The sequence below is a fragment of the Scyliorhinus canicula genome, chromosome 20, assembly GCF_902713615.1.
Source record: "Scyliorhinus canicula chromosome 20, sScyCan1.1, whole genome shotgun sequence".
Classification (NCBI taxonomy): domain Eukaryota; kingdom Metazoa; phylum Chordata; class Chondrichthyes; order Carcharhiniformes; family Scyliorhinidae; genus Scyliorhinus; species Scyliorhinus canicula.
Genome location: NC_052165.1, coordinates 33557262 through 33576467, shown reverse-complemented (window position 1 = coordinate 33576467; position 19206 = coordinate 33557262). Strand labels below are relative to the sequence as shown.

Here is a 19206-nt window from a genome sequence, read left to right as displayed (position 1 = left end):
CAAACAAGAAAAGCTGGACTCAAATTAAAGAAATGCGGCGGTGGGGCTGGGTAACACGGTACCGTTTCTAATATAAGATTATATGCAACGTTGGGTTCGTGTAAGGGCTGTGGTGGTGGCTGGAGGGTGCAGTGTTTTCGGCAAAGTTGAGATACGGAGGGGGGAGGGGCACCCTGTACTTACAGCTCCCGCGGGGGGGCGGACCCGAGGGGGGGGGCGGACGCGGGGGGCGGACCCGAGGGCGGGGCGGGGGGGACTGAGCGGGGGGGCGGACCGAGCCGGGGGGCCACCCTGGGGGCGGGCGGCCACCGCGCATGCGCTGGTTGGCACCGGCTCAACTGCGCATGCGCGGGACCCGAGTCTCTGGCGCCCCCGAGCACATGGCGCCCCGGGCAGTCGCCCGAGTTGCCGGTGCCTTGAGCCGGCCCTGTGTACTTAGTGCGATTTTTCAGGAAGTTGGAGCCTTGGTTCAACAAGAGTCTCCTCACGGAGCAATGTTAGTGTCTTCTGTTTAGTTTTGGTTTCGTATTACTATTTGCTCACTGGGGCTGGACAGGTAGTTTAATTGGTTTATTCACGTGGGGAGAGGGGTCCGGACAATGAGGCGACAGTCTGATCGGCACCAGGGGCGGGAGCTGCCAGGGTCAGCATAGGTCAGCTGACTCTCGGGAGCGTAGTGGGGGTTGAGCAAGTGCCCAGCTAGTGCTTGGCAAGGGGTTTTGGGTTGTGCGGCTGTTGGGGGGGTGGGAGGGTCGGATGCTGCTTTGCTGACAGAGGAGGTATCAATTTTGGGTTACCAATTGAGGGTCGGGGGTGGCGGCTCCCTGTGGGGGCGCTCGAGGAAGCGAAGGGCACAGACTCGAGGTTGGCCAAGGGCGATGGCTAGTCGGCAGGGGGGTGGGGTTTTCCCCCAGTCCAGGCTGATCACGTGGAATGTGAGGTGTTTGAATGGGTCGGTCAAAAGAGCGCGCGTGGTCGGACTTCCAGTTGCGGCTATGCCTAGGTAGGTCACACAGTCAGCAGCTCCCGCCGATAACGGACTTTTGGGCCCTTTTACGGAGCTCCAGCGGCACTTGGACGATGATTGCCGGTCTGGGAAGGAAACAGTACTGTATGGAGTGGAGCGAAGTAGCAGGTGGGTGAACTGTGAGATCCGTATTTACCAGGACTGGGGTGCAGAGCTGGCCAAGAGGCTTGTGGGATTCAACAGGGCAAAAGCGGTCCTCCACAGCAAAGGGTGAAGTTCGGGCTGTTACAACCGGCGAGGCTGTGGGTTACATATCAGGACCGGCACCACTATTTCGATACGCCGGATGAGGCGTGGACTTTTATCAAGAACGCGAAGCTGGTCTTGATCTAATGGACTGCAGTATGTTGTTGGGGCATGCTGGTGGGGTGGTGGGGGCTGGGGGGCGGGGGGGGGGGGGGGTGTTGGGTTTTCTCCCCGTGCTCTCTTTTGTTTTTGTTGCTCCCTATACCCAGGGCCCTCGGGGTTCTGGGTTGGGTCGCAGTTGGGAAGAGCTGCGTCACAAGTGATGGGGTCGGGACAGACAGTGAGAGCAGTTTATTCTCTCAACGTTGGGGGTAGCACCAGAGTTTGTTTGTTTGAAAGAGTTGTGTGTTTTCTCTGTACACACGGGATGTAGGGGGAGGACTCTCTATACCTCACTTAGTTGAGGGGGGGGGAGGTTGGAGACCCATAGAGGGAGCGATATGTTTTGGGTTGTAGGGATGCGAAGACCTCCCTGGATGAGGGCCTGTGGGCAGACGCCCTGGGCAGGGTCAATTCCTCCTCATCTTGTGCCAGGCTCAGCCTGGTTCAGTTTAAGGTGGTACACTGGGCGCATATGACAGTGGCGAGAATTAGCAAGTTCTTTGGGGTGGAGGACAGGTGTGTGAGGTGTTCAGGGAGCCCAGCAAACCATGTCCATATGTTTTGGGCATGCCCGGCACTTACAGAATTTTGGAGAGGCTTTGCAAAGGCTACGTCCAAGGTCTTGGACACTCGGGTAAAACCGAGTTGGGGGATAGCGATATTTGGGGTGTCAGAAGATCCGGGAGTGCAGAAGTCGAAATAGGCCGGAGTCTTGGCCTTTGCCTCCTTGGTAGCCCGGAGAAGGCTCTTGTTAATGTGGAGGGACGCGAAACCCCCAAGCGTAGAGACTTCGGTCAGTGACATGGCTGGGTTTCTAAGTTTGGAAAGGATAAAGTTTGCCTTATGAGGGTCCGTGCAGGGGTTCTCCAGGCGGTGGCAACCGTTCCTTGACTTTCTCGCGGAACGTTAAGTGGAGGTCAGCAGCAGCAAACTGGGGGGGGTGCGGGATGGGTGGTAGATTGATTTTACTTGTAAAGGGCAGATACCCCACCTTGCTTTGTTAAGTTGTTAATTCGTTTTTCTTTATTATTACTATTATGTTTTTGTTCTTTTCTTTCTGTAGTGGTTTGCGCCCACTCTGGAGACTGGATGTGGGGCTGCTGGCGGACGAAGTGGTTTGCGGGCGGATTAGCAGGAACATCCAGGATTACCTGGAAAAAAACAATACGGGTGAGGTAACAGCGGCAATGGTCTGGGAGGCTCTCAAGGCAGTTGTCAGAGGGGAACTCATCTCAATTCGATCCCATAGGGAAAAGAGAGAAAGAGCCGAGAGGGAGAGACTGGTGGAGGACATACTCCGAATGGACAGGAGATACGCGGAGGCCCCCGAGGCGGGGCTACTGAGGGAGCGGCGGAATCTGCAGGCGGAGTTTGAACTGCTGACCACAGGGAAAGTGGTAGCACAGCTGAGGAAGGCAAGGGGGACAGTCTTTGAGTTCTGAGAGAAAGCGAGTAGACATGCTGGCACACCAACTGCAAAAGAGGGAAGTGGCCAGGGAAATTGGGGGAGTAAAGAATAAGGAAGGTAGCATGGTCTTGGATCTGGGGGGGGAGGGGGGGTTAAATGGAGTCTTTAAGGAATTCTATAGTAAGCTATACGAGTTGGAGTCCCCGACGGGAGCGGAAGGGATGAGGCAATGTTTGGACCAGTTCAGGTTTCCAAAGGTGGAAGAGGACCTGGTGGAGGGGCTGGGGCCCCGATGAATTGGAGGAGATTGTCAAGGGTACAGAGGGCATGCAATCGGGTAAAGCCCTGGGACCGGATGGTTACCAGGTAGAATTCTATCAGAAATTTTCGGAAATATTGAGCCCACTCATGATGAGGACCTTCAATGAGGCTAGAGAGAAAGGAACCCTCCCCCCAACAATGTCACAGGCCTTGATCTCACTCATTCTTAAATGAGGGAAGGACCCGGAACATTCCGGGTCATACAAGCCAATTTCGCTTTTAAACGTGGATGTCAAATTGCTAGCTAAGATTCTGGCCACAAGAATTGAGGATTGCGTCCCAGGGGTGATAGAGGAAGACCAGACTGGATTTGTTAAAGGCAGACAACTCAATACCAATGTCCGGAGACTTTTGAATATTATTATGATGCCCTCAGAGGGAGGGGAGGTGGAGGTGGTAACAGCGATAGACACAGAGAAAGCCTTTGACCGGTTGGAATGGGAGTACCTGTGGGAAACGCTAGGGAGGTTTGGGTTTGGTGAGGGCTTTATTGGCTGGGTGAAATTGCTGTACCAGGCGCCTGTAGCAAGTGTATGTACAAGCCAGCTGAGATCGGGGTACTTCGAGCTTCACCGGGGAACGAGGCAGGGGTGTTCCCTCTCCCCGTTACTATTACCCCTAGCTATAGAACCGCTAGCTATGGCGCTGAGAGCCTCGAGGAACTGGCGGGGACTGGCTCGGGGGGGGGGGGGGGGGGGGTGGAACATCGGGTCTCGCTATACGCAGATGATTTGCTCCTGTACATTTCGGACCCTGTGGAGGGGATGGGGGAGGTTCTGTGGATCCTGAGGGATTTTGGTCGTTTTTCATGGTACAAACTGAACATGGGAAAGAGCGAGTTGTTTGTGACCCAGGCCAAGGGGCAGGAGGAGAGACTGAAAGAGCTGCCGTTCAGGATGGCAGAGAAAAGTTTTCGTTCCCTGGGTATACAGGTGGCCAGGAAATGGGATGCCCTGCACAGGCTCAACCTGACTCGGTTGGTGGAGCAAATGGAAGGGGACTTTAAAAGGTGGGACATGCTCCCGCTGTCACTGGGAGGGAGGGTGCAGACTGTGAAAATGACTGTCCTCCCCAGATTTTTGTTTGTCTTTCAGTGCCTCCCCATCTTCATCCCTAAGGCCTTTTTTAAGCAGGTGAGTAGGATCATTACGGGCTTTGTGTTGGCGAATAAGACCCCGCGAGTAAGGAGATCGCTGTTGGAGCGCAGTCGGGGTGAGGGGGGGGGGGGGGGATTGGCGCTGCGGAACCTTCGCAACTACTACTGGGCGGCCAATATAGCTATGATTAGGAAGTGGGCGATGGAGGGGGGGGGGGGGTCGTGGGAGCAGCTGGAGGTGGCATCATGTAAAGGTACTAGTCTGGGAGCTTTGATAATGGCTCCTTTGCCGTTCTCGCCGACCCGTTACTCCAAAGTCCGGTGGTGGTGGCAACACTGCGGATCTGGGGACAGTGGTGGAGGTACAAGAAGGTGGAGGGAGAGTCGGTCTGGACCCCGATATGCAACAACCACAGATTTGTCCCGGATAGGATGGATGGTGGGTTCCAGAGCTGGCAGAGGGCAGGCATCAGAAGGATGGGAGATCTGTTCATAGACGGCTTTCCCAGTTTGAAGGCGCTAGAGGACAAATTTAATCTGCCGCCAGGAAACGCCTTTAAATATCTGCAAGTACGAGCCTTCCTGAAAAAACAGTTAGTGGCCTTTCCGACGCTGTCGCCACTGAGGATACAGGACAGGGTAGTCTCCGGCACCTGGGTGGGGGAGGGGAGGGTGTCGGATATCTACCAGGAGCTACAGGAGGCGGAGGAAACCCCGGTGGAGGAGCTCAAGGGCAAGAGGGAGGAGGAGCTAGGTGAGGGGTTGGAAGCGGGTCTGTGGGCAGAGGCCCTGGGCAAGGTTAATTCCTCCTCATCATGTGCCAGGCTCAGTCTAATTCAATTTAAGGTGGTCCACTGGGCACACATGACGGCAGCGAGAATGAGCAAGTTGTTTTGGGTAGAAGACAGTTGTATGAGGTGCAAGGGCAGCCCTGCAAACCATGTCCACATGTTTTGGGTATGCCCGGAGCTTAGAGTGCTCTGGCAAGGGTTCGCGAGGGCAATGTCCAAGATGCTTAACACACGGATGGTGCCGAGTCCAGAGATAGCGATCTTTGGGAGTGTGAGAAGACCCGGGAGTTCAGGGGACGAAAGAGGCCAACGTCTTGGCCTTTGCCTCCCTAGTAGCCCGGAGATGGATTTTATTAATGTGGAGGGACTCAAAGCCCCCGAGTGTAGAGACATGGCTGGGTTTCTCAGCCTCGAGAAAATAAAGTTTGCCTTAAGAGGGTCTACGCTAGGGTTCTCTCGGAGGTGGCAGCCGTTCGCCGACTTTCTCAGGGAAAATTAAAATGTCAGCAGCAACAGCGATTCGTGGGGGGGGAAGAGAGGAGTGCGTCATTGGGATGGTGTGGGAAGACTGCGTTGCGTGGGGTAATGTCTATTTAATTGTTATTGTATATTCTATTTTTGCACTATGTTAATGTTCACTCTAGTTTGTTTTGTTATTATGGTTGCTACTGTTTTATTATGAAAAATTCTGCCAAACCTGAATAAAAATACTTTTTTAAAAAAGTCATGGAAGAAGAGGGAAGAGAGTGGATTGACCACAGGAATCTGTGCTTGGATCTGTCTCTACAGCTCCCCTAGCTTAAAATGTCAAGACACTAACTTCAACTAGTTTGTGTGCCTGATTATATTTCCAACAATTAAAAAAAAATCTGGCCCAAATTTTTGGGACAGTGCGAACTGACGGATGGAGTACTAATCCGAATGATAGGGCCATGACATTCTCCCATAGGTTAGCTCAAGAACTCAAAATCAATTTTACTCTAGTTTCATAACGGGAGACATTGTAAATGACAAATCATATTTTGCTCATATTATTCATTGAATAAGTATTGAATTAATATAATAACTTTCAGATGTAAACACTTGGAAAAAATGAATGTTATTGACATGGGGAACGTGGAATGAATCAGGCACAATGAGTCTTTTTTCCCCCCTCATGGTTTCACCTGTTCTCCATTATAAAATTATCCGCATCAATGGCAACAATAACATCACATGTGGTATAAATTAGGGCAAGATATTAAATATCAGCACAGGACACCTCAACAGAGTGAATGGACGACCAAAGAATGAACCAAGTAGATTTCTAACATTGTCTGCCAGTTCAGTTACTCGTTATTACCATACTTGGTCTGCTGCTGTACTAAACACCAGCCTCTCCCAATCAACACATGGCAAAATATGATAATAGGTTGTTTGGATCAAGCTTGAAACACTGCGGCCCAGAAAAACTCACAAATCATATTCATCTTGCCGCCATCTATAAGGTGTAAGCCAAGTGCGTGATGGATCACTTTCCACTTGGCAGAATTGTACAACTCCAACAACACGCAAGATTTTTTGGTACCTTGCAGGAGAAAGCAGCCAGCTTGATCAGCAGCACATTCTTTTACCTTAAACAACCATTCCCCCCATCAGAGTGACTGCGGTGTGCACTATCTACAGGATGCACTATTGTCAATTCATTAAGGCTCCTTTGACAGCAGCCCCCTCCCCCTGAATCCTGTCACCTTTCCCACCCTAAAGGACAGGGGCATCTCCAAATTCCCCTCCAAGTCACACACCGCCCTGACTCTGACAGATATCGCTATTCCTTCATTGTTATTCTTTTAAAATTACGCAGTAAATCTTTTTGCTGGTGTTGTCTATTTTGTAAAGAATTTTTTTTAAGAACAGGTACCCCCACCTTGAGGAATATTTAGTAGAACCATCCTCAGGACTTTTTCTGAAGTATTTTTTCAGTTACAATTGTTTTCTTTCCATTAGGTTTGGCCCACAATAAATATCAAGATGGAAAACTAACAAAAGGTGACACAAAAGAATTGACAGCTCCAACACACGGCCTCAACATAGACCGTACAAGACTTAAGGCCATCGGGCTCCGCTGAAAGTGCGGTGAGATGTTTGGCCTGGATTCTCTACCCTGTGTCGTCGGTAACACTGATTGCGATCGGGCAGGGAATCGGGCATTTGGCTGCAATCGAGGTTGACGGCGGGCACTATGCTCCGGTCCCCTGCTAGCGGTGCCAACAAGATCTGCTCCTTACGCCAGCGTCGTCAATGCAAAACTGGCATTTGCATGCATTTACATTTCATTATCAGGTCCGACCCAGTATTCTCCACACTTGCACGCTATTCCGACCCTGTCAGATGGAGGTCACATGGGCGTGCTTCACTACAGGTATTTACAAGCTGGGATTGGGCTGCTGAGGAAGAGAGGGAACGTAAGAAGCATTATTAGCATTTGCTGGGGGGGGGGGGGGGGGGGGGGGGGGGGCGGGAGAGGTGGTGGGCTGCCAGGGATGGGAGGAGTAGAAACGGGGATGTGTCTGTTGACATATCAGAGGATTTAGGGTGTCCTCTTCGAGATTGGGGTGGCCTGTCAAGGACTGCCATTGCTGCAGTATTTGTTTTAGACAATCTATTTGGCACAGGTTCCAGGCCCCTCGCTCTTACTGTCTGACTGCTCAATGTGTCACAGAGCCTCTGGTCATTTGGAAGCCCACCCAGGCCACCCCTATGGCAACCCTCAGACCCCAGCTGACCCATCAATGGGATGGGTGTGGCCAAGCTCAATCAGTGGTACAGCAGGTGCTGTCGCTCCTCAGTGCACTCATCAGAAGCGCAGCCCCACTGCAGAGGAAGCAGGGGAAAAGCAGAGCTCACCCCAAACATGCACCATGGACTCTGGCACCCTCCCTGACATATTGCCCCTTTCGGGGCAGAGACCTCACCAGTGACACTATCAACTAGCCCACTCCGTGGGACCACCAGCTGTTTGAAAGCCATGTCTGCCCAATGCACCCCTACTTCCATCCAGCCTGCCTCTGCACAGCTTATCACGACCTGTGTGTCACACCCAGGACAGCACACTGCAGCTAGGTTTCCAGCCCCATGCTCAATGGGTCCACACACAAGTTTCTGAGCATGGAGATGATGGGCGGCGCACCGTGATCCCCTCCACTGCACAACCAGGTGCCATCCTGTGGAGGGATAACATAGGGCCCAGTGAGGATGCCCACAGTAGACCCCACTTGTGGTGTAAGGACAGCAGCTGCAGAGCCTTCACTGACATAGGTTGCAGCAGCCACTTGTATCCCTGTAGACAGGGGCAGGTGGTGAGGATCGAGGCTCCCCAGTGCCACACACTGATGGACTCAGGGGTGCAGTGTGGAAGGTAACACACCAGGGGGAACAGCTGAGAGGTGGGAGTGGGATTGGAGGGAACACGTGGAGCTGAAGTACAACTCAGCATCACCATGTAGCCTGTTGGAATTGGATAGGCAACGGAATACTAACATTTCTTCTCTTTCCCCCTCCTGCAGAGAATGAATTTAGTACAGCCAGGAATGCTTGCTATCTACTTGGCTGCAGCTGCCATAACCGTTGACCACATCAAGCAGAGGTAAGTGCATTACACACTTGAGTGATTAGAATGCACTTGGTGCTGGGGATGCACTTACCTCTCTTTGATTTGTCTCTTTCTTGAAACCATTTAATAATTCAGATTCTACCGCGCTATGGGTCTGCGGGTTCCACAAACCCTCTGCAAGAAGTAGTTCCTCCTTATCTCAGTTCTAAATCTGCCACCGCTCAACCAATATCCATGACCTGTCATCGCAGATTTCCTCACAAGGGGGAACATTTGGTCTAAATTTACTTTATCAATCCCATTTAGTATTTCATGCACCTTGATCAGATCCCCTCTCATCCTTCTAAACTCCAGCGAGTATAAGCCCAAACTGTTTAATCTCTCTTCATATGTTAACCCTTTCACCCTCAGAATCAATCTGGTGAACCACCTCTGAACTGCCTCCAATGCCACCCCATCCTTCCTCAAATAAGGAGACCAAAACTGGACACAATACTCCAGATGTGGTCTCACCAACACCCTGATGGAGGTGTCTGATGGGGGTGTCTGATGGGGGGGGTCTGATGGGGGTGTCAGAAGGGGGGGTCTGATGGGGGGGGGGTGCTGTGGGGATGTCTGATGAGGTGTCTAATGGGGCTTTCTGATGGGGGATCTGATGGTGTCTAATAGTGTGTTGTGGGGGTGTCTGATGGGAATGTCTGCTGGGGGTGCCTAATAGAGGGCTGATGTGGTCTGATGGGGGTGTTTGATGGTAGTCCAATGGAGGGGGGGGGCAATGGGACAGTCTATAGGGGGTTTGATTGGGTGTCTAATGGGGGGTCTATTGGTGTGTCTGATGGGGAATTATTAGGGGGTTTGATGGGGGTTTGATGGGAGTGTCCGATGTGGTCTGATGGTGTGTCTGATGGGGAATTATTAGGGGGTTTGATGGGGGTTTGATGGGAGTGTCTGATGTGGTCTAATGGGGGTGTCTGATGGGGGTCTGACGGGGGGCTGATGGGGGCATCTATAGGGGGTCTGATTGGGTGTCTGATGGAGATCTGATGGTGTGTCTGATGGGGGTTTAATAGAAGGGTTTAATGGAGGGTTTAATGGGGGGTGTGATGGAGGTGTCTGATGGGGGTCTGATGAGGGTGTCTGATGGGAGTGTCTGATGGAGATGTCTGATGGGGGCTGGTGGGGCGGTCTATAGGGAGTCTGATCGGGAGTCTGATGGGGATCTGATAGGGGGGTCTGATGGGGGTTTAATAGGGGGTCTGATGAGGGTGTGTGATGGGGAGGCTGATGGGGGGTTTGATGAGGGGTCTAATCGGGGTGCCTGATGAGGGTGTCTTCGAGGAGTGGCTGATGGAGGGGCTAGGTGTGGAGGGGGGGGGGTTGGATCTGACCCCCAGGACCCTTGGGGACCTCCCCCACTGAAGCCTAGCAGCAGCAGTGGGGCGCTTTATCAGTACCCTGACCCCCTTGACACCCCCCTCGGGCTCCACCATGGCAGGGCTGCTCTTGCCCAACCTCACACAGAAGCCCGCCCGGTGAAATCCCTGATGTGGCAGAACCGTCTTGTCCTTCCGAAGGTGAGCCTCCCATGACGGGTTCTCCTGAGGCGGCGTGGGTCAGTCACACAAAATGATGTCAACTTTGGTGGGACCGGAATATCCTGCTGGCAACCAATGGCAAGCGGCCTCTCCCACTGTAAAACATGGCTCTGCAGAGTGGGAAAATCCCGGCCCAGGATTCACTGACTGATAGTAAACAGCAGAGGACATGGAGAGATATACTCAGGTCACTCAATTGATCGACAATTTGGGCTGTTTATTTTCAAATATTTCCTTTGCTTAAGTAATCTCTTGTTGTGAACTATATGGAAACAAATAAATTTTAAAAAGCGTTTGGCAACAAGAGGTTTATTTCAGATCAGTTTGGTTTTCTGAAAAAACTCTGGTCCTGAAGGTAAAATTAGACCTAGAACAGATCTTGGAACCCAGCCTGGAAACGTGACATTGAAAATGTTTGTATTGCAGAATTAAATTAACTCTCAGTTCAGCAAATTAACATTTGCAAGAAAAAAAATGATTTTGCTTTGCCAGTGTAAATAAGTGTGTTCTCGCTGTGCAAACATTCTGTCTTATTTTCCTTTAATATTTAAAGAATGTTTGTATCATTTTGCTCAGAGTCACAAGTATTCTTTCACTTTTAACACCGTTGCATTTACATGCTGGCTGTGTTACATATGGTCACAACCCCAACCACTGTTGAATGGTTTCCACTGTGCTACGCAGTCAAAATGTAGGCTTTTTGGGCCAGTGATACAACTTTCAGTGATGTGGATAAGGTTTCAAATAAAGACAGCACTTGATTAACATCTGACTGATAATTTACACTGAGGCTGGGTTGACAGGATGTCAATGGGCTCAACTGAATGCCAGCAGGGTGTTAGCCATAGCTCAGGAACAGGACTTCCGCGGATATTGTCTTTCAGAGATGTTGAACTGAGGTTCCCAACTATCCTCTCAGGTTGATGTAAAATATCTCACAGCAAAATTAAGAACTGGAAAAAGGGAGTTATCCCTGGTGTACTAATGAATATTTATCCTTCAACCAATTCATTACAGAAAAAAAAATCATCTGGTCATTGTCCGTTTGATGTGGAACCTTGCTCTGTCCAAATTGGCTGCTCATAAGTTCATAAGATATAGGAGCAGAATTAGGCCATTCGGCCCATCGAACCTGCTCCGCCATTATATCACGGCTGATATGTTCCTCACCTGCTACCTACAATGTTACAGACCGAGAGCTATATTGTGAAATCAGCCAGAGCATCTCCTCCCTAGAACACATGACCTAGGAGCAGGAGGAGGCAATTTAGCCTCCCGAGCCTAACGGCCTCAATGTGATCATGGCTGATTCCATCCTGGCCTCCACCGGCCTGGCCGTTCTCCATAACCCTTCAACCCATTACCAATTAAAAATCTGTCTCACTTCTTAAGTTTACTCACTGTCCCAGCATCCACCACACTCAGGGGTAGCAAATTCCACAGATTCACAAGCCTTTGGAAGAAGTAGCTTTTCCTCAAATCTGTTTGAAATTTGCTCCCTCTTATTCTAAAATTATGGCCTCTCATTTTAGAATTCCCCACAAGAGGAAGCATCAGCTCCACATCTACGTTATCCATACCTTTTACTATCTTGTATATCTCAATTAGATCTCCCCTTCCAAAGAACTTTGTTTTGAAAATATTGAGGTCATCAAATGTGCTAATTTTCCCCCCTAATTTCTTCCTGGAATACGGACATCGCTGGCAAGGACAGAAAGTACTGCTCACCTTCAATCACCCTTGAGCTGAATGGGCTTGCTTGACCATTTCAGAGGGCAGTTAAGAGTGAACCAATAATGCTGTAGATCTGGGGTCACATGTTGGCCAGGCTGGGTAAGGATGGCAGATTTCCTTCCCTAAAAGGCATTAGTGTACCTGATGGGTTTTCAACAACGAATCAGAGCTGGCCATGATTATCAAGACCAGCTTTACATTCCAGATTTATCAACCAAATTCAAATTCCATCATATGGGATTTGAACCCGTGACCCCACAGCATTATCCCAGATCACTTGTCCAGTGATATTATCACAACTCCATAAACATGAAAGTATTTTATTTGATGACAATTTTATGACAACAAATTTTTTAAAAATTGAGCCACAAAGCGGAACTTGTGGATTGGGACAGTTGGATTAAAGAGGCTTTTCTTTAAAAAGGAAATGCACAATTGGCATGTGACATTGAACCTGATTAATTTTTAATCTCCATCATATCAAAGGTTAAGAATGTAGAGTATACAATCTTTTGGATCATGGGCGAATGATGGATTTTTTTCAGATTATTGAATCTGCCAGATTATTATGCAGAATTGGGGTCATGCATCTAAACCACGTGAGAGAAGGAAAAGACTGGGGCTGGAATTCTCCAGCCATTGAGATTCCCTGTTCCTGCTGACAATAGGAAATCCCACTGACAAACGGCGCAAGAAGCCAATCCCGCCACCACATTTGCTGCCTTCGCCGGGCTGCACTAGGTCCAGGGGGTGGTCGATGGCATGTATGTTGCCCTGAGAACACCTGGGGATCATGGAGTGCCCTATATTGACAGGAAAGGGTTCCAATCATGCATGTTCAGATCATATATGACCAGCAGCTTCGAATCATGCACGTGTGTGCTTGCTACCCTTGGAGTGTGAATGCCAGCACTCGGAGATCCCTGGTGTCTTTGAGGACCATTCCAGGATGATGGGTTGGCTCATGGGGGACAAAGGATTCCCGCTGAGGTCACGGCTGATGACGGAAGCCTGAGATCGAGGCAGAGACCTGTTATAATGAGGCCCACATTGCTACCCGTGCTATCACTGAGCAGTGCATCGGCCTGCTGAAATTGCAGTTCCGATGCCTGGACCACTCTGGTGGGGCACAGCAGTACACCCCCAGAGGGTCTTCTGCTTTGTGGTGGTCTGCTGTGCCCTCCACAATCTGGCACTGCAGTGGGGCGAGATGCTGGAGGAGGAGCAGATATAGTGCTCCAGGATTTCCACTGCGGTCGCCACCCGAACAGTGTTTGCCTCCGGGCCACATATTATCAGCACTATCTCCTGCACCTGCAGCCTTGGGGACTCCTTGAATCGGTCTTGCAGTTGCTGGAGTATCATTGACACCCCCTCCTAGAAGCATAGAATTTACAGTGCAGAAGGAGGCCATTCAGCCCATTGAGTCTACACCAACCCTTGAAAGAGCACACCTCCACCCTTTCCCCATAACCCCGCCTAAACTTTGGACACTAAGGGCAATTTAGCCTGGCCAATCCACATAACCTGCACGTTTTTGATAAATTCACTCTCCTCGATGTCATGGCTATGTCCTATCATCTGCATCAGCTATGGGAGAGTCGTGGCCATTTTACATTTATTATGGGCTAGTGTCTCCTGCGGGGACAAAGAGAGGGAATTGTGAGCCACATGCTTGATGGGTCGGGGGGGGGCTCTATAGCAGATGGCATGTGTAGGCATGGCACCTGGAGATGATTAGGTTCTGGCGGTTGGTACCAGAGGGATATGAGGAACAAGAATGAAGATCGGATGTGGGGAGGGTGTAAGGTATCAGCCAGTGATTTGTTGGGGGGTTTGGAATTTGAGGGGTGGCTGGCGGAATTGATGCCAGGAGAGAGGTGGTAACTTATCCTTGCAGCTCATTGGAGGTTGTTTGTCTTTTTCCTGCATTGGACGGCGGTCCTCCTTGTCATCTGCCCGCACTGACAGCCACTATCTCCCAGGCAGCATTGCTGACCCTGCTGGTGGTCCTCCGATCCTCTCAGGGGAACAGGGTCTCTCACCCACAGCATCGAGAAGCCTTGCGAGATCGGCATCCCCAAAGGGAGGAGCAGGTCTATGCACTGCCATGCTTGTGCGTTGACTAGGAGTGAGTGATGAGGGAAGGTATAAAAGGAGCTCTTCCTTGTTAGGAGCGAGAAGCTGAGGTACAAGTTGGGCGAATCAGACGCTGAAGGTTCCAGTAATGTTGAGAATCTCTTGGGGCTTATTTCTGGCACTGAGTGCCATTGAATACGGGCCGCAATGTCGTCAACAAGGCCATCCTGAAACATCCCCCCCATCCCCCCAAATGTGTCCAAAACCGGACTTTGAGATTTTCAGTTGTATCGTGCTTGCGATATAAATGGTCAGTGACTGAACAGTTAATTTAAGCATGGCCAGTGGGGCTTTCAACTGAGAGAGGAATCACAGAGGAATTTTACAGTTTTTTTTACTCCCTTATTGACTTTTTTGTCCCTCATTGATTAATGAATAGAACCTCAAGTGGGCTGTGAAGATGGATGTGCCGTCATCGTTAACGACCTGACAAGTGTGCTCCCCAGAATACCAAATGGTGACATTTCCTAGGGATCTGATATCTCAATCCAACATTAACACGAGTTAAACTTAATATCCTGTGATGAAAATAACTTGTAAAGCAAATCAAAATAATTATAATCTGATAGTCAGGTTGAAGTCTGGACAATGCTGCACATTCCTCACTGAATCAATATTATTCCTGTCAGCTCCTTTGATTTATTTGCAATAGTTATTGCTGCATGCTTAATCTCAGAGCAATGCAGGGATGACACTAGTTTTTAAGTGCGCAACAGGATTATTTTCAAGAGTTTTAAAGTATCTCTCCAAATGTCTGCACTCGAGGTTATGGTTCAGCTTCAATAACTGTCTGTTTACTTTGACCTGAGTCCACATCCAGGCTTAACTAATCAAGCAAAGTGAGCAGAGATCAGTTACCAAACTCTCAATTCAAACACTAAACAATTGAATCATTGTGGGGTGCATTAAAGTTGAACCTGGAGTCCCACTCAGTAGTTTCTTCACTTCAAGGATATGTTGTCTGCTGTGAAACACTTTGCAACATCCTAAAGTTGGGCAATGAGACTGAACAGTTTAAATTATACTCCTTCGGGGCCAGAGAGGTTGGTTGCCGATCATTGATCGGCGGGCCGGCCTCTCCCCCACCCGGGCCTACTTTGTTTCGCTTCCGGCCCCAGAACCCCCCCCGCCATATTGCATCGGGGCTGGAATGTTGAAGAAGACCCCCGCGCATGCGCGGGTTGGGGCGGCCCAACTGCGCATGCGCGGGTTGGTGCGGCGCCCATTTGGCGCCGGGAAGGAAGGCTGGAGCAGCGTGACCCACTTCAGTGCTGTGCTGGCCCCCTGTGGGGGCCAGTAACGGTAGTCCCTGCACCCGTTTCGCGCCGTCGTGAAACGCAACGGCATTCACGATGGCGCGAACACTTAGTCTCCATTTTGGAGAATTGCGCCCTAAGTGTTCGCGCTGTCGTGAACCATGATGGTGCGAAACGGACACGGGGACTACCGATTTTGGCCAGCATGGCGCTGGAGCGGTTTACGCCTCCCCCCCCCCCCCCCCCCCCCCCCCACAGGCCGCCCCCGACCCTTCGTGCAGTGTTCCCGCTGGCAGCAACCAGGTGTAGACGGCGCCGGCGGGTCTCTGCCGTTTTCGTGCGTCCGCTCTGCCCATCTGGGCCGGAGAATTGGCGGCACGGCCACAGACAGCGACCGGCGCTGCGCCAAACCTGCCAGAGCAAATGGCACTGATTCTCTGCACCCCGTAGAATCGTGTGCCAGCGTTGTGGTGGCATGGCGCGGTTGTGGCTATTCTCTGGCGCGGGGCTGGGAGAATCGCGCCCCCTGTAGGCTAAATTAGTGCTGGTAAAAGTACAGTTGCCTTACAACTATGATTGCATATACAGCAGTAAATTAGATGATTTTGCATTCAGTCTGGTTAAAGGAAGCATCTGCTGCCTCTTCAATAAATAAAAGACTGGTGGCTAAATTGAATTGGCCCTGAAAATGAGCATGGGATCATGATTAACCCATACCAGTCCAATGTAATACAGGCAGCACATCATCTTCCTACTCATGCAAATGATTGCTTCATGCAGCCAGCACTGGCCATGCAGTTAGTTGGTTGCAGATATCGGCAATGGTCAATGATCAAGCTACCACCATCTAAAGCTAACCTAAACTGCTTCATGCTACCGTGTGCTTCCTAAAGGGAAGGTACATTGTGAGTGGAGCAGCTGATAGGACTCATCAAGGAAGTGAATCTGACCTGGGAAAGTGTGAAGAATGGTGGAACATGGGGGAGAGCAGGCTCCAAGAATCACAGAAACATACAGTGCTGAAGAGGCCCATCGGGTCTGCACTGATGCATGAAAGACATCTAATCTACCTACCTAATCCAATTTTCCAGCACTTGACCCGTAGCCTTGAACGTTATGACGTGCCAAGTGCTCATCCAGTCACTTTTTAAACTAGCCTCTACCACCCTCCCAAGCAGTGCAATCCAGACCATCACCACCCTCTGGGTAAAAAGGTATTTCCTTAAATCCCCCTTAAACCTCCTGGCCCTTACCTAGAACTTGTGTCCCCTTACAACTGACCCTTCAACCAATGGGAACAGTTGCTCCCTATCCACCCAAGGTTTCCGGATACTGCCTTACAGGGTTGCTGGATGAGGTGGAGATGTCCCGTTTCCAAAGGGCACCAGGAGGTTTTCCAGACACACACTCAAACAGCAATGAGGGCCAATAGACTTTGAGGCGAATGCCAACTGTGAAGCCCAAGGATCTGGATGCAGTGTGGCAACAAATTCAATAATCTCACATGAATTATTAACAATAATCTCCAGTGAATGTATCTTCAAATGCCATCTCACACACACCGCACCACTATCGTCAGATACTGCACGACACCTATGGCCTCTGAAATGTGCACCAGGGCTTAGACAGAGAGGAACAGATACGCTTGTCCTCATCCTCAGCTGGCCATTATTGCGATTCCCATTGTCTTGGGGCTGAAACCATTCAAAATAATACCTAATCTTCCTTGTGTCATGGAATATGGACCTTTGGAGTATTAATTCCAACTGGACACTTTACTTTAAAACAAATTGGAGGTAAGAGGCCAAATGACCGTCTCTTTCCTGCAAATGCACATGGAAATATCAGATTTTTGAGTTAATCTTCACATCTGGACAAATAATTAAAATACAAATGGCCTTTCTGGTTGCACAAACCAAGCATAAATAGGCAACATGAGTGCATTATGTTTAACTCTCTGAATAAACCCTCAAGGAGGCAAGAAAGATAAATTGTTTAATTTGGAATCTGAATTTGAATCCCGCCCCTGCCGGCAACCGATTTCTCCAGCGCCGGAGATTTGGCGGAGGCGGGAATCACGCCATGCCGGTCGGCGGCCGCTCTCAATGCCCCCCCCCCCCCCCCCCCCCCCACACCCCCCTCCCCCGGCGATTCTCCGACCCGCAATGGGCCGAAGTCCCACACGTTCTATGCAGGTCCTGCCGGCGTAAATTGGACTAGGTCCCTTAGCGGCGGGATCTGGTGGTGCGGGTGGGCTCTGGGGTCCCTGGGGGGGTGTGGGGCGATCTGGCCCCGGGGGGGGGGGGGGGTGCCCCCACGGTGGCCTGGCCCGCGATCGGGGCCCACCGGTCCGCCGGCGAGCCTGTGCCGTGGGAGCACTCTTCTCCTACGCGCCGGCCATGTAAGCCTACGCGATGGCCAACGCGAAGGTGAACTCCCCCTGTGCATGCGCGGGGATGACGTCAGCAGTCACTGACTCTACCGCGCATGCGCGGATCCGTGCCGGCCGGCGGATTTCCTTCGGCCCCGGCTGGCGCAGTGCCAAAGGCCTTCTACACCGGCTGGCGGGGCGCAAACCACTCCGGCGCCATCCTAGTCCCTGAAGGTGCAGAGGATTCTGCACCTTTGGGGCGGCCCGACGCCGGAGGGGTTCATGCCACTCCGTCCCGCCGGGACCCCCCGCCCAGCCGGGTAGGGGGGAATCCCGCCCCGATCTTCTTGAAATTGTCAGACCATTAAGAAAACCACATTTTCAAAAATTCTTTCATGGCAATTGACCTTTATCACCCTTGAACTCAATGCTTCACAGCTCCAGGGTCCCAGGTTCGATTCCCGGCTGGGTCACTGTCTGTGTGGAGTCTGCACGTCCTCCCCGTGTGTGCGTGGGTTTCCTCCGGGTGCTCCGGTTTCCTCCCACAGTCCAAAGATGTGCGGGTTAGGTGGATTGGCCATGCTAAATTGCCCGTAGTGTAAGGTTAATGGGGGGATTGTTGGGTTATGGGTATACGGGTTACGTGGGTTTAAGTAGGGTGATCATTGCTCGGCACAACATCGAGGGCCGAAGGGCCTGTTCTGTGGTGTACTGTTCTATGTTCTATGTTCTATGGCTTTTTTAGCAACAGTTGAAGATAGATTCATGGATACCGTTACTGAGATGAGGGGTGGAATTTACCACGTGACTCGCTGCGTGTTTGGTAGCGGCAGGAGACGGACGGCCATTGGCGGAATCTTCTGGTCCCGCTGTTGTCAGTGGGGTTTCCATTTGAAGGCACTCACTGATGCCCTTTTAGTGGGACAGGAAGATCCCACCGGTATGAACGACGGAAAGGTCCGACCTATCTTTCGATTGCAGATTTAGTAATTCATTGAATTTGAATTTCACCCGTTGCCATGGTGGGATTTGGATCTATGTCCCCAGAACATTAACCTGAGTCACTGGATTGATAAACTAATGACATAACCACTACACCACTGACACCCCAACTACTGTGGAATTGACACGGTGACGGAGACAGCAGGAGCATGCTTCTGCTGTTCAATCTGTGGATGAAACAACCCCCGGGTTTATTAAAAAACACAGGTAATTACAGGCCAGCGAGTCTAATATCAGTGGTAAGGAAATTATTGGAAGGAATTCTGAGCGTCAGAATTAATCTCCACTTGGAGAGGCAAGGACTAATCAAGGATAGACAGCATGGCTTTGCTGGGGGGAATCATGGGCGCAGTTTACCGTCTGCATCCCGGCAGAATCAGAGTGAGACGCAGAGAGTAGATCCTGGGAGAGGCCTCCCCTGGGATTCCTGACGGTATTTGTGCCTTGCGAGATCTAACCAGATCTCTTGAGGCGTTGCGATCAGGATTCCACCCATAATGGGCAGGACCCAGTCTTAAGCAGCCAC

The 19206-nt window shown here is 50.8% G+C and overlaps 1 protein-coding gene across 1 annotated transcript in view; it reads left to right on the top strand.

Annotated features, from left to right (window-relative positions):
- Nucleotides 1-8564: 8564 nt before the first annotated feature.
- Nucleotides 8565-19206, top strand: part of LOC119955259 (SCAN domain-containing protein 3-like) — an 83280-nt gene continuing 72638 nt past the window's right edge. The window contains exon 1 of the mRNA XM_038781311.1: nucleotides 8565-8616. The gene's annotated coding sequence lies outside the window, so the exon portion shown is untranslated. The remainder of the gene's footprint in view (nucleotides 8617-19206) is intronic.